Below are 10592 nucleotides of genomic sequence, written 5' to 3' on the forward strand. Positions count from 1 at the left end.
ATAGAGTGATCTTTTAATGCCAAAACCCCAATCATATCCCTTTCAAACCATGTGATTGATCCTATGTTTTTCTTCTGCATTTCTGCTCCCACAGTTCTTTCTCTGGATGTGGATAGCTTTCTCATAAGTTCCTCTGGATTGTCCTGGATCATTGCATTGCTGCTAGTAGAAAAATCTGTTACATTCAATTGTACCACAGTGTATCCGTCTCTGTGTACAATGTTCTCCTGGTTCTGCTCCTTTCGTTCTGCATCAATTCCTGGAGGTTGTTCCAGCCCCCATGGAATTCCTCTACTTTATTTTTCCTTTTAGCACAATAGTATTCCATCACCATCAGATACCACAATTTGTTCAATTATTCCCCAATTGAGGGACACTCCCTCATTTTTCAATTTTTTTCCACCACAAAGAGTGGCTATAAATATTTTTGTACAAGTATTTTTCCTTATTAACTCTTCAGGGTACAAACCTAGTAGTGGAAAGAGTATACATTCTTTTAAAGTCCTTTAGGCATAGTTCCAAATTGCACTCCAGAATGGTTGGATCAATTCACAATTCCACCAGTAATGCATTAATGTCCAGATTTTGCCATATCCCCTCCAACATTTATCACCTTCCTTTGCTGCCATATTGGCCAATCTTCTAGGTGTGAGGTGATACCTCAGAGTTGTTTTTTTATTTGCATTTCTCTAATCAAGAGGGATTGAGAACATTTTTTATGTGCTTATTTATAGTTTTGATTTCTTCATATGAAAACTGCCTATTCATATCCCTTGACCATTTGTCAATTGGGGGATGGTTTGATTTTTTGTAAATTTGACTTAGTTCCTTATATATTGGGGAAATTAAACCTTTGTCAGAGAGTTTTGTTATAATAATTTTTTCCCCAATTTGATGCTTTCTTTCTAATTTTGGTTACACTTGTTTTATTTGTATACAACTTTAATTTGATATCATCAAAAATCATTCATTTTACATTTTGTAATGTTCTGTCTCTTGCTTGGCCTTAAATTCTTTCTTTTCCCACAGATCTGACAGATATATTATTCTATGTTTACCTAGTTTATTATAATTTCACTCTTTTTATTTAAGTCATTTACCCATTTTGAATTTATCTTGGTATAGAGTGTGAAATATTGATCCAAACCTGATTTTTCCCATACTGTTTTCCAATTTTCCCAGCAGTTTTTGTCAAAGAGTGAGTTCTTGTCCTAAAAGCTAGGATCTTTGGTTTTATTGAACATTATCTTGCTGAGGTCGTTTATCCCAAGTCTATTCCACTAATTCTCCCTTCTGACTCTTAGCCAGTACCATGTTGTTTTGATGACCACTGTTTTAGAGTACATTTTAAGATCTGGTACTGCTAGGCTTCCATCCTTCACATTTTCTTTTCATTATTTCCCTGGATATTCTTGATCTTTTGTTCTTCCAGATGAACTTTGTTATAATTTTTCCTAATTCTGTAAAAAAGTTTCTTGGTAGTTTCATAGGTATGGCACTAAATAAATAAATTAATTTGAGTAGGATTGTCATTTTTATTATGTTAGCTTGTCCAACCCCAAAAGGCTTTAAAAGAATATCTACCCTTTGATCCAGCCATAGCCATGGGTCTGTACCCCAAAGAGAGAATAAGGAAAAAGACTTGTACAAGAATATTCATAGCTGCGCTCATTGTGGTGGCAAAAAATTGGAAAACGAGGGGATGCCCATCAATTGGGGAGTGGCTGAGCAAATTGTGGTATATGTTGGTGATGGAATACTATTGTGCTCAAAGGAATAATAAAGTGGAGGAATTCCATGTGAACTGGAAAGACCTCCACAAACTGAAGTTGAGTGAAATGAGCAGAACCAGGAGAACAAACGTAATCAACTTTGCTGCTGATAGCCATGTAATGATCCAGGACAATCCTGAGGGACACTTTCCACATCAAGAGAAAGAACTGTGGGAGCAGAAACCCAGAAGGAAAACATGATTGTCATCTGTTTATATGGGTATGTGATTTGGGGTTTTGCTTTTTGAAAGATTGTTACAAAAGTGAATAATATGGAAATAGGTACTGAGTGATGATACATGTATAACCCAGTGGAACTGCTTGTCAGCTCTCAGAGGCAGGAGGGAAAGAACATGAATCATGGAACCATAGAACAGAACAAATTAAAAAAAGTAAAAAAAGAAGTCCTACTAAATCCTGGAGAAGGAAGGAAAGGGAGGGAGGGAGATAAGTTCGATCATATAACTTAGGAAGACTTGCGTGGAAATTTGTTATAATATGTAATTGATAAAAAAAAAAAGTTTTAAATAAAGTAGCAAAAAAACCAAAAAACAAGTCATCATGCTGAACCTTATTGCCCTCTAGTGGCCACTTAGCAAATCCACCCTAGCACATATAGACAGGAGCTACAAAATGGTGAATTTTCAAGGTTTGGCTAATTCACAGAACTTAAGAGCTGAAAGGCTGCGTTGGAGAGGTTAGTCCAACCTGGTCTGAATAAGGATCTCTTCTACGGTGCACTCCACAAGCGGTCATTTGGTTCTTTTCTTGAAAACTTGCAAAGAGGGGAACCCTCCTGCGGGTTGGCCTCCTGAGGGAGATCATTACACTCTTGCCTGGAGCTAAGTGCAATACAGTTTTTACCGGCTTCAAGCTGAAATTCACTTCTTTGCAATTGCCATCCATCACTCTGGGTACTACCCTTTGGGACAAGCAGAACATGTTTAATCTCATGGGACAAACCTTCAAATATTTGAGGATAAATGTTTCTCTTCTCCAGGCAAAAAAGCCCAGTCAAACTCAAGCCAAATCTTCAGGGGATCCAGATTACCCTCCTAAGGGCAAGGTGCAATTCATTAATCTTTCCTAAAATGTTCCCTAATTGAAAAATGTTCAAAAGCTATGAACAGGCAGTTCTCAGAGGAAGAAATTAAAACTATCCACAGTCATATTTCAAAATCCTCCAAATCACTATTGATTAGAAAAATGCAAATTAAAACAACTCTGAGATATCACCTCCCTCCCACTGGATTGGTTAACATGACCAAGAAGGAAAATGATAAATGTTTAGAGGGGACGTGGGAACGTTGTGACACTCATACACTGTTGGTGCAGCTGTGAACTGATACAACCATTCTGGAGAGTGATATGGAACAAGGCTCAAAGGACCACAAAACTATGCATACTCTTTGACCCAGCAATAACACTACAGGATCTCTATCCTAAAGATAAGGGGAAAGGACCTACCTGTACCAAAACATGTTTAGCAGTTCTTTTTGTAGTGGCCAAGAATTGGAGACTGAAGGGTGTCCATTGCTTGGGGAATGGATGAACAAGTAGTGGTATAAGGTTGGAATGGAATACTATTGCACCATCAGGAATGATGGACAGGATGAGTTCAGAAAAACCTAGAAAGACTTCTCTGAACTGATGCAAAGTGAAATGAGCAGAACTCAGGGAATAATGTGTAGAGTAACAGAAATCTGATATGATGATCAAAGATTTAAACCATTATCAGCAAAGTGAGTCTATGGACTCATGATGAAAATGCCATCCACAGCCAAAGAAGGAACTGGTGGAGCCCGAGTGCAGATCAAAGCCTTCCATCTTCCACTCGATTTCCTTCATGAGATTTCTACTGTATGTTATTATGTGTGTGTTCTATCATGACATGAGCAATATGGAAATGTATATTACATGAAAGTTACAGATATGACCTACATCAGACTATTTGAGAGAGCCTTAAGAAGAGAAGAATAGGTATTGAAGAGCTTCTATGGGGAGTATAATAGTGGATCAATTAAAAAGTAAAAATATAGTCTTCCTGCAATGAAGTTAGATAACATAAATTTGTAGTCTACCCAGCCGTGGCATTTATGTGATTTCCTCTTGCTATATTCAGAAGCATATGAATAGGAGTTGAGAAAGAAGATGGTGAGTATAATCAGGGGTTATAATTTGGCAAGGAGTTGGGGGAGGAGGGCGATTTGAGACTATAGAATAGTGTAGAGTTGAATTGATTAACTATGGGATCAAGATAGGGAAAGGATAAAAGTGAAGTCAGAGAGGGGGTAATGAATGGAGAAAGCAGAGAGGGAAAATGGATTGGAAGCCATGATGAAGGTAAAGACCACATTTAGGAGTGGTGAGGCATAGAGGATGATAGAGGGAGGTTATGATCAAAGGAATGTAGAGATCTTGACCAATGAAATGGGATACTTGTGAATAATGATGAAATCTTAAGATCATCAAGAAATAATAAAACTACTTCCACTCCTTAGTCCCTTTATGACCCCTCTATGTCCCCTTGAGGGGACTCATATCATCTCCCCATATTTGAATGTATTTTTGGTCCTTAGTCCTTTACCATTGTTTATTTCTGTTTTCTTTTCCTATATTTCTCTTTACTCCATGTTTGAATTTCAAATTTTCTCTACAACTTTGTTCTTTTCATCAGGAAGACTCAGAAATCCTCTATTTCATTAAAGAACCATTCTCACTCCTTTAATATTAAGTTTTATTAGTGTTGTTATTGTTCATCCTTAATTTTTAAAGAGGACCAATGACATCACAGAGTGATGTCATGACTTGTTTGTGAATTGGATTGAAGTGAGGCAGAGTTTGACCAAATCATCAGTCTCTCTTTTTTTTCTCTCTCTCTCTCCTCTCTCTCTTTCTCTCTCTCCTCTCTCTCTTCCTCTCCCTCTCCCTCTCTCCCTCCCTGTCCCTTTCTTCATCTCTCTTTCTCCCTCTCCCTTTCCCCCCTCTCTCTTCTCTCTCTCTTATCGCCCCCTCTCTCTCTTCTCTCTCCTCTCCCTTCTTTTCCCCTTCCCTCTCTTTCCCCCTATTTCTCTCCCTTCCCTTTCCCCCTCTGTCTATCTCAGAACCTTTACTTTCCATCTTAAAATCAATACTGTGTATTGGTTCTAGGGAATTGGGGGTAAGTGACTTGCCTAGAGTCACACAATTTGGAAGTGTCTGAGGCCACATTTGAACCCAGGACATCCTATCTCCAGGCCTAGCACTCTATCCACTGAGGCACCTATTGGCCCCCAGCCTCACTCTCTCTTCTGGAGTCATCCAAGTCCAGTGGCAAAGAAAAAAGTCAGGATGAGTGGTGGTGACCCAGGACTTGTGAATGATCTTGGCATCTTTGATGTCTGTTCAAGCTCTCAGGGCTCCACAGCGCCTACTTCGGCTGCCTTTAAGGCCATTGGAACAAATTGTTCTCAAGTCTTAAACTTCTAGTACTTCTATTCGGGCTCTCCCTGGATCCTGTTTTCCTTTCTTAAAGAAAGTAATGGCCAGTCTGGAGTGGATCCCAGAAATAAAGAGAGGGGGGAAACGGAGCTGGATGCAGAAAACCCAGAAGTTTCAGGGGACAAATGAAGGATTCCCCATAACCTGTCTGTCCAGAGAAGACCATCCCTGTGGAGCCCTGATGAATGGCTAAAGATGGCAAGCCCGTTCGACCCTTCTGAGATCTGCATATCTCCTGATAAACAGCTTCTTCAACCCCAGCCCCCCCATTCTTACTTGTTATTGAGGTCATTTGCTGACCCCCAGCCCTGCCCATTCCACTGAATTGTCTCAGGCGGGCTCCCCCAGTCACGAGTAAGTCCTGTCCCCCTTGTTTGCCTCTCCCACAAAACCAATTAAAACCTCTCTTTTTGTTACTTTAGGCAGGTCGACTCCTCCTGGGGAGCTGTCTCCGGGCCACCAACCCACTAATAAGCCTTTAACTTTATTGGGGTGCTTGTAATTGTTTAGGTGGGAAAGTCCTCAGCAATCAGAACGGCGCTCCCCATCACAAGTATCTCATGAGACACTTACTGTGTGCAGAGCCCGAAACAGTCCCTGCTCACAAGGACCTACATCCTAACTGGGGAAGCGAGTACATAGCATTTCTATCTATGGGCTTATTTATCTTTTATAATGTTCCATATTTGACTGAAATCTGCAAGTAAATAGATACTATATATAAATGTACGTGTATAAGGGCATTTGGGAAGGAGGTAACTAGCAGTTGGGGAAGGAACCTGCAAAGCTTCTTAAAGATGATGGTGTTTCAGCTGGGCTTGGGGTTTGGGGGGTGTGCAGGGAGCGCTAGCACCTCTGGAGGGTCACTGGTCTGTGCAAAATGGCGCCACCTAGGAGCCCAGGGAGGGCCAGCACCTCTGGAGGGAGGGTCACTGGTCTGTGCAAAATGGCGCCACCTAGGAGCCCAGGGAGGGCCAGCACCTCTGGAGGGAGGGTCACTGGTCTGTGCAAAATGGCGCCACCTAGGAGCCCAGAGAAGCTTAGTATCCCTGTCAGGAGGCTTTGTTCCCTTTTCAGGGCTAATCACCCACCCTTTGGTTTTTACCTGTCACCCAACTCTAACCTGTGACTCCAAGAAGGTGTACATTCCCTGGGGCTGCCCTCCAGTAAAACCATCATGGTGGGCAGAGTAAACCAGACTGAGGGTGACCAACAGGCCTCAAACCCCCCAGTGAATGAGAGGGGGGTCTGCCCTAAGCACAGGCAGAATGGTTAGAGAAGGACAATTTGCTCCAGCAGCCAGGAAGGTAGCGGAAGGGGAGGGGGGGTGTCCTTAGAGCTTGGCCATCGCCAGCTGTCTTGACTTTTGTCGGGCCGACGGGATCTGCAATAACTGAAAGAGGCAGAGGCTGACGACTGTGCAGCTTTATCTCTCTTAAACCCAGTCCAAAGAGCAAGTCCTCTCCCTGTGATGGTCAAAGCGAAGGAGCCAAGGAAAAGAGAAAGCGCACGAGGCAGGCAGGCAGAGGAGCTCTGTGTGTGAGAAAGCTGTCAGGGTTCGAGGGCCCGGAGGGCAGGATGGCGGAGGGGCCTGCACAGAGGGCTGTGGAGGGCTTTAAAGGCTTAGGGAGAGCCCTCAATTTCTTTTAGAGGCAGGAGGACGACGATGGATTTGGTTGAGTTGGAGAGTGACGCGATCAGATGTATGAATGTTCAATGAAAATTAAGAGGGATTGAAGGCAGGAAGGCCGATGGGAAGGTTCATTGATCCACGTGAGAGAGGAGGAAGGCCTGAACTAAGGCAGTGGCTGGGAGTGGGGAGGAGGGGTTGGACGCCAAAGATATGGTGACGGAATAACCAGCAAACCAAACTAATTTGCCGTGTGGAGTGAGGAGTTAAGAACGTGGAGGTCGTGAATCTTGGAGTCCCAAGGAAGGTGGAGCCGTCAACAGAGGGAGGAAATTGGGGAGAAGAGAAGATCAAAGGGGGAAAAAACATTCAGTTTGAGATACATTGAGGTGATGATGATGTCTCTGGGACTTCCAGTATGAGATTAAGCAATTGGTGATTCCGGGAAGAGACCAGCATGAGGCACGTTGGTAGTATGAAAGCCATTGGCCTCTCTCCTTCCTTATTCCTGAACTGTTTATACATATTATATATATATATATATATATATATATATGCATATATAATATGTGTGTGTTTTTAAACCTTTATTCCTTATTCCAGAACAATATCTATTTAAACCCATACTTTCTCAGTAACAACTCAAAGACAGAAGGGCAAAGGTTAGGCAAACAGGATTAAGTGACTTGCTCAGGGTCACACAGCTAGGAAGTGTCTGAGGTTAGATTTGAACCTGGGTCCTCCAGACTCCAGAGCCTCCTGGCTCTCTATCCACTGTGCCACCTACATGCCACTTGTAAATTTGTTTGGTATGTTTGTTATTGTTGTCATTTTCTACTTGTGTCCAGCTCTTTTCGACCCTATCTGGAGTTTTCTTAGCAGAGATACTGGAGTGGTTTGCCATTTTCTTCTCCAGCCCATTTGACAGATGAGGAAACTGAGGCAAGCAAGATTAAGCAATGTCTCCAGTGCTTATGAACTGTATGACCCTGGGCAAGTCACTTAATCTTGTATGCCTCAGTGTCCTCATCCATAAAATGAGCTGGAGAAGGCATTGGCAAACTACTCCAATATCTTTGCCAAGAAAACCCCAAATGGAGCCAGATATGACTGAACAACATTGTCTCCCCCACACATAATGTGGTTTCTGCCCATAGCAGAAAAAAGCTTCTGGGTCCGTCTCTCTTTTCTGTATCCTTCAAAGACAAGCTCCATCCCACCGCATCCATCTCAGAGCTGAGGCTCCTGTAGATGTAAGACGCTCCTTCTCCCCTAGAGCATCAATTTCAGGTACTCCCAGCTAGGCAGGGGAGAATCTATGATGAGATCGCTAAGAAACAAGTCCTCTCTCTTTCCTTAACGGAGTGGTGGGGAAAATGACACAAACACAGAAAAGATGAAATGCTTCAGGGCCTGAGACTGTACCCAGCTCACTCTCCCAGACCCCTGATTCTTTTTCTCTTTCCCTCAAATAAAATAAGTCATGGTTTTGCATAATAATACATGTATTACCCAGATTAAATCACCTGCCAGCAACGGGAAGGGAAAGGGAGGGAAGGGAGGGAGATAAGTTCAATCATATAACTTGTGTGGAAATTTGTTGTTACAAGTAATTGGTAAAAAAAAATTATTTTTTTAAAAGTAATGCATTTCTATTTCTGATTGTGTACCACTGCAATATTTCTTATTATTTCGGACATCCTTCTGGAGTCAGGGGACCTGGGTTCAAATCCTGCCTCTGATATTTGTTACCTCTCAACTTTTCTGGTTTATTCCTCTGTGAATCAAGAGTGTTGGACTAGATGAACTTTAAGGTCCTTGCCACCGCCCCAAATCCCTTTCCCCTTAACACAATTCCAGCACCCTCTGGACAAAAAATTGTAGGAAACGACCTCCCTGCAAGTCTAAAGTTCAGCTCTCTGAGCAATTAACCTCAAGGTCTTCCATTAAATCTGGGATGAATGACCTGGGAGAATGTTTGATTGGAGATGATTTTCAGGAGGCTGAGTCAGCTTGTTCTACTGTCAGGGACAATCTTCAGGCGAATGTCTCACTGGTCAAGGACAGCAGAGAGGGCAATACCCTTTCCCCACTCCTTTACAATCCATCCAGTCTCTGACTCCCCAACATGAGGTCTTTACTTGGGGACAAATCAAGCCAACACATGTTTAGGATCTCATATGTTAGGCTCTGGGCCACAGTGAGAAAAACAAAAGCAAAAAACTCTCTCTCTCTCTCTCTCTCTCTCTCTCTCTCTCTCTCTCTCTCTCTCTCTCTCTCTCTCTCTCTCTCTCTTTGTCTGTCTGTCTGTCTCTGTCTCTCTGTCTCTGTCTCCTTTCTGTCTGTCTCTCCTCTCTGTCTCTCCTCTCTCTCTCCCTCCCTCTCTCTCTGTGTGTGTCTCTCTCTCTGTGTCTCTGTCTGTCTGTCTCTCTCTCTTCCCCCCTCTCTTCCTCTCTTTCTGTCTCTCCCTCTCTTTCTTCCTTCCTTTTTAAAAAACCTTCACCTTTTGTCTTAGAATACTAAATATTAGTTCCAAGGCAGATGAGTGGGAAGAGCTAGGCAATGGGGGTTAAGTGACTTGCCCAGCGTCACACAGCTAGGAAGTGGCTGCAAAGAGATTTGAACCCAGGTCTTCCCATCTCCAGGTCTGGCTTTCAATATACTGAGCTGCCTAACTGCCCCCTACTCCCTGATTTCAATAAGCTCATGGTCTAATGAGAGAGACAATATACAAACAGCTATATGCAAGCAAGATGTATATACAGAGATAAATGGGGCATAATCAAAAGAAAGAAGGCACTACTATTAAGAGGATCCCAAAAGGCTTTCTGAAGAATTTTAGAGTTTAGCTGAGATTTGAAGGAAATTGGGAGCAAGAGATAGAAGAAAAGAGAGAATTCCAGGAATGGGGAAACCAGTGAACTAGTGAAAATGTCCAGAGTCATAGGATGGAGTGTTTTGTTCAAGAAACAGTAAGGCCAGTGTCACTCTATCAGAGGATATGGGAGGGTATAAGGAAGGCATAAGAAAACTAGAAAAGAACTCCACTGCCTAACTTTTACCACTCTTGAACTTGAACCAATGCAGTATTGATTCTAAGACAGAAGGTAAGAGTTCTGATTTTTTAGAAAGCTGGAAAAGAAGGAAGAGGCTAGCCAGGGCAGCTAAGTGGCTCAATAAATAGAGCATGGGGCTTGGAACTGGGGAGACTCATCTTCCTGGGTTCAAATCCAGTCTCAGATACTTACTAGCTGTATGACCCTGAGCAAGTCACTTAACCCTACAAGCTGCCATTTTCTCAATTGCAAAATGAGCTAGAGGAGAAAATGGCAAAGCACGCTAATATCTTTCCCTAGAAAACCCCAAATAGGGTCACAAAGAGTCAGATGTGACTGAAGGAACTGAACAACAAGAACAATTGAATTCCAAACAGAGGATTTTACATTTGATCCTGGGAGCCACTCAAGTTGATCAGATAGAGGGAAAGGGGACAGGGCCAGAGATCTTGGCTTTAGAAAGATCACTTTGAAGGACGGAGGGGAGTGGAGAGAGAGACTTTCACATCCTATATGAAAGTTACAGTAGAGAAGGAAGAGAAGAAGACCTGAAGGGTCACTCTAATGATCAACTCAACCAATAAAATGATTAAATAAATCTATGGAGTCTTCGGTGTCTATGGGGCACACATGGAAAATCCCCATATGATATGA

The 10592-nt window shown here is 42.4% G+C and overlaps 1 protein-coding gene across 1 annotated transcript in view; it reads right to left on the minus strand.

Annotated features, from left to right (window-relative positions):
- Nucleotides 1–10592, minus strand: part of PCYT1A (phosphate cytidylyltransferase 1A, choline) — a 135077-nt gene that overhangs the window by 2710 nt on the left and 121775 nt on the right. The gene's annotated exons all lie outside the window — the stretch shown is intronic.

This window comes from Monodelphis domestica, chromosome 4 (genome assembly GCF_027887165.1).
Source record: "Monodelphis domestica isolate mMonDom1 chromosome 4, mMonDom1.pri, whole genome shotgun sequence".
NCBI classification, from domain to species: domain Eukaryota; kingdom Metazoa; phylum Chordata; class Mammalia; order Didelphimorphia; family Didelphidae; genus Monodelphis; species Monodelphis domestica.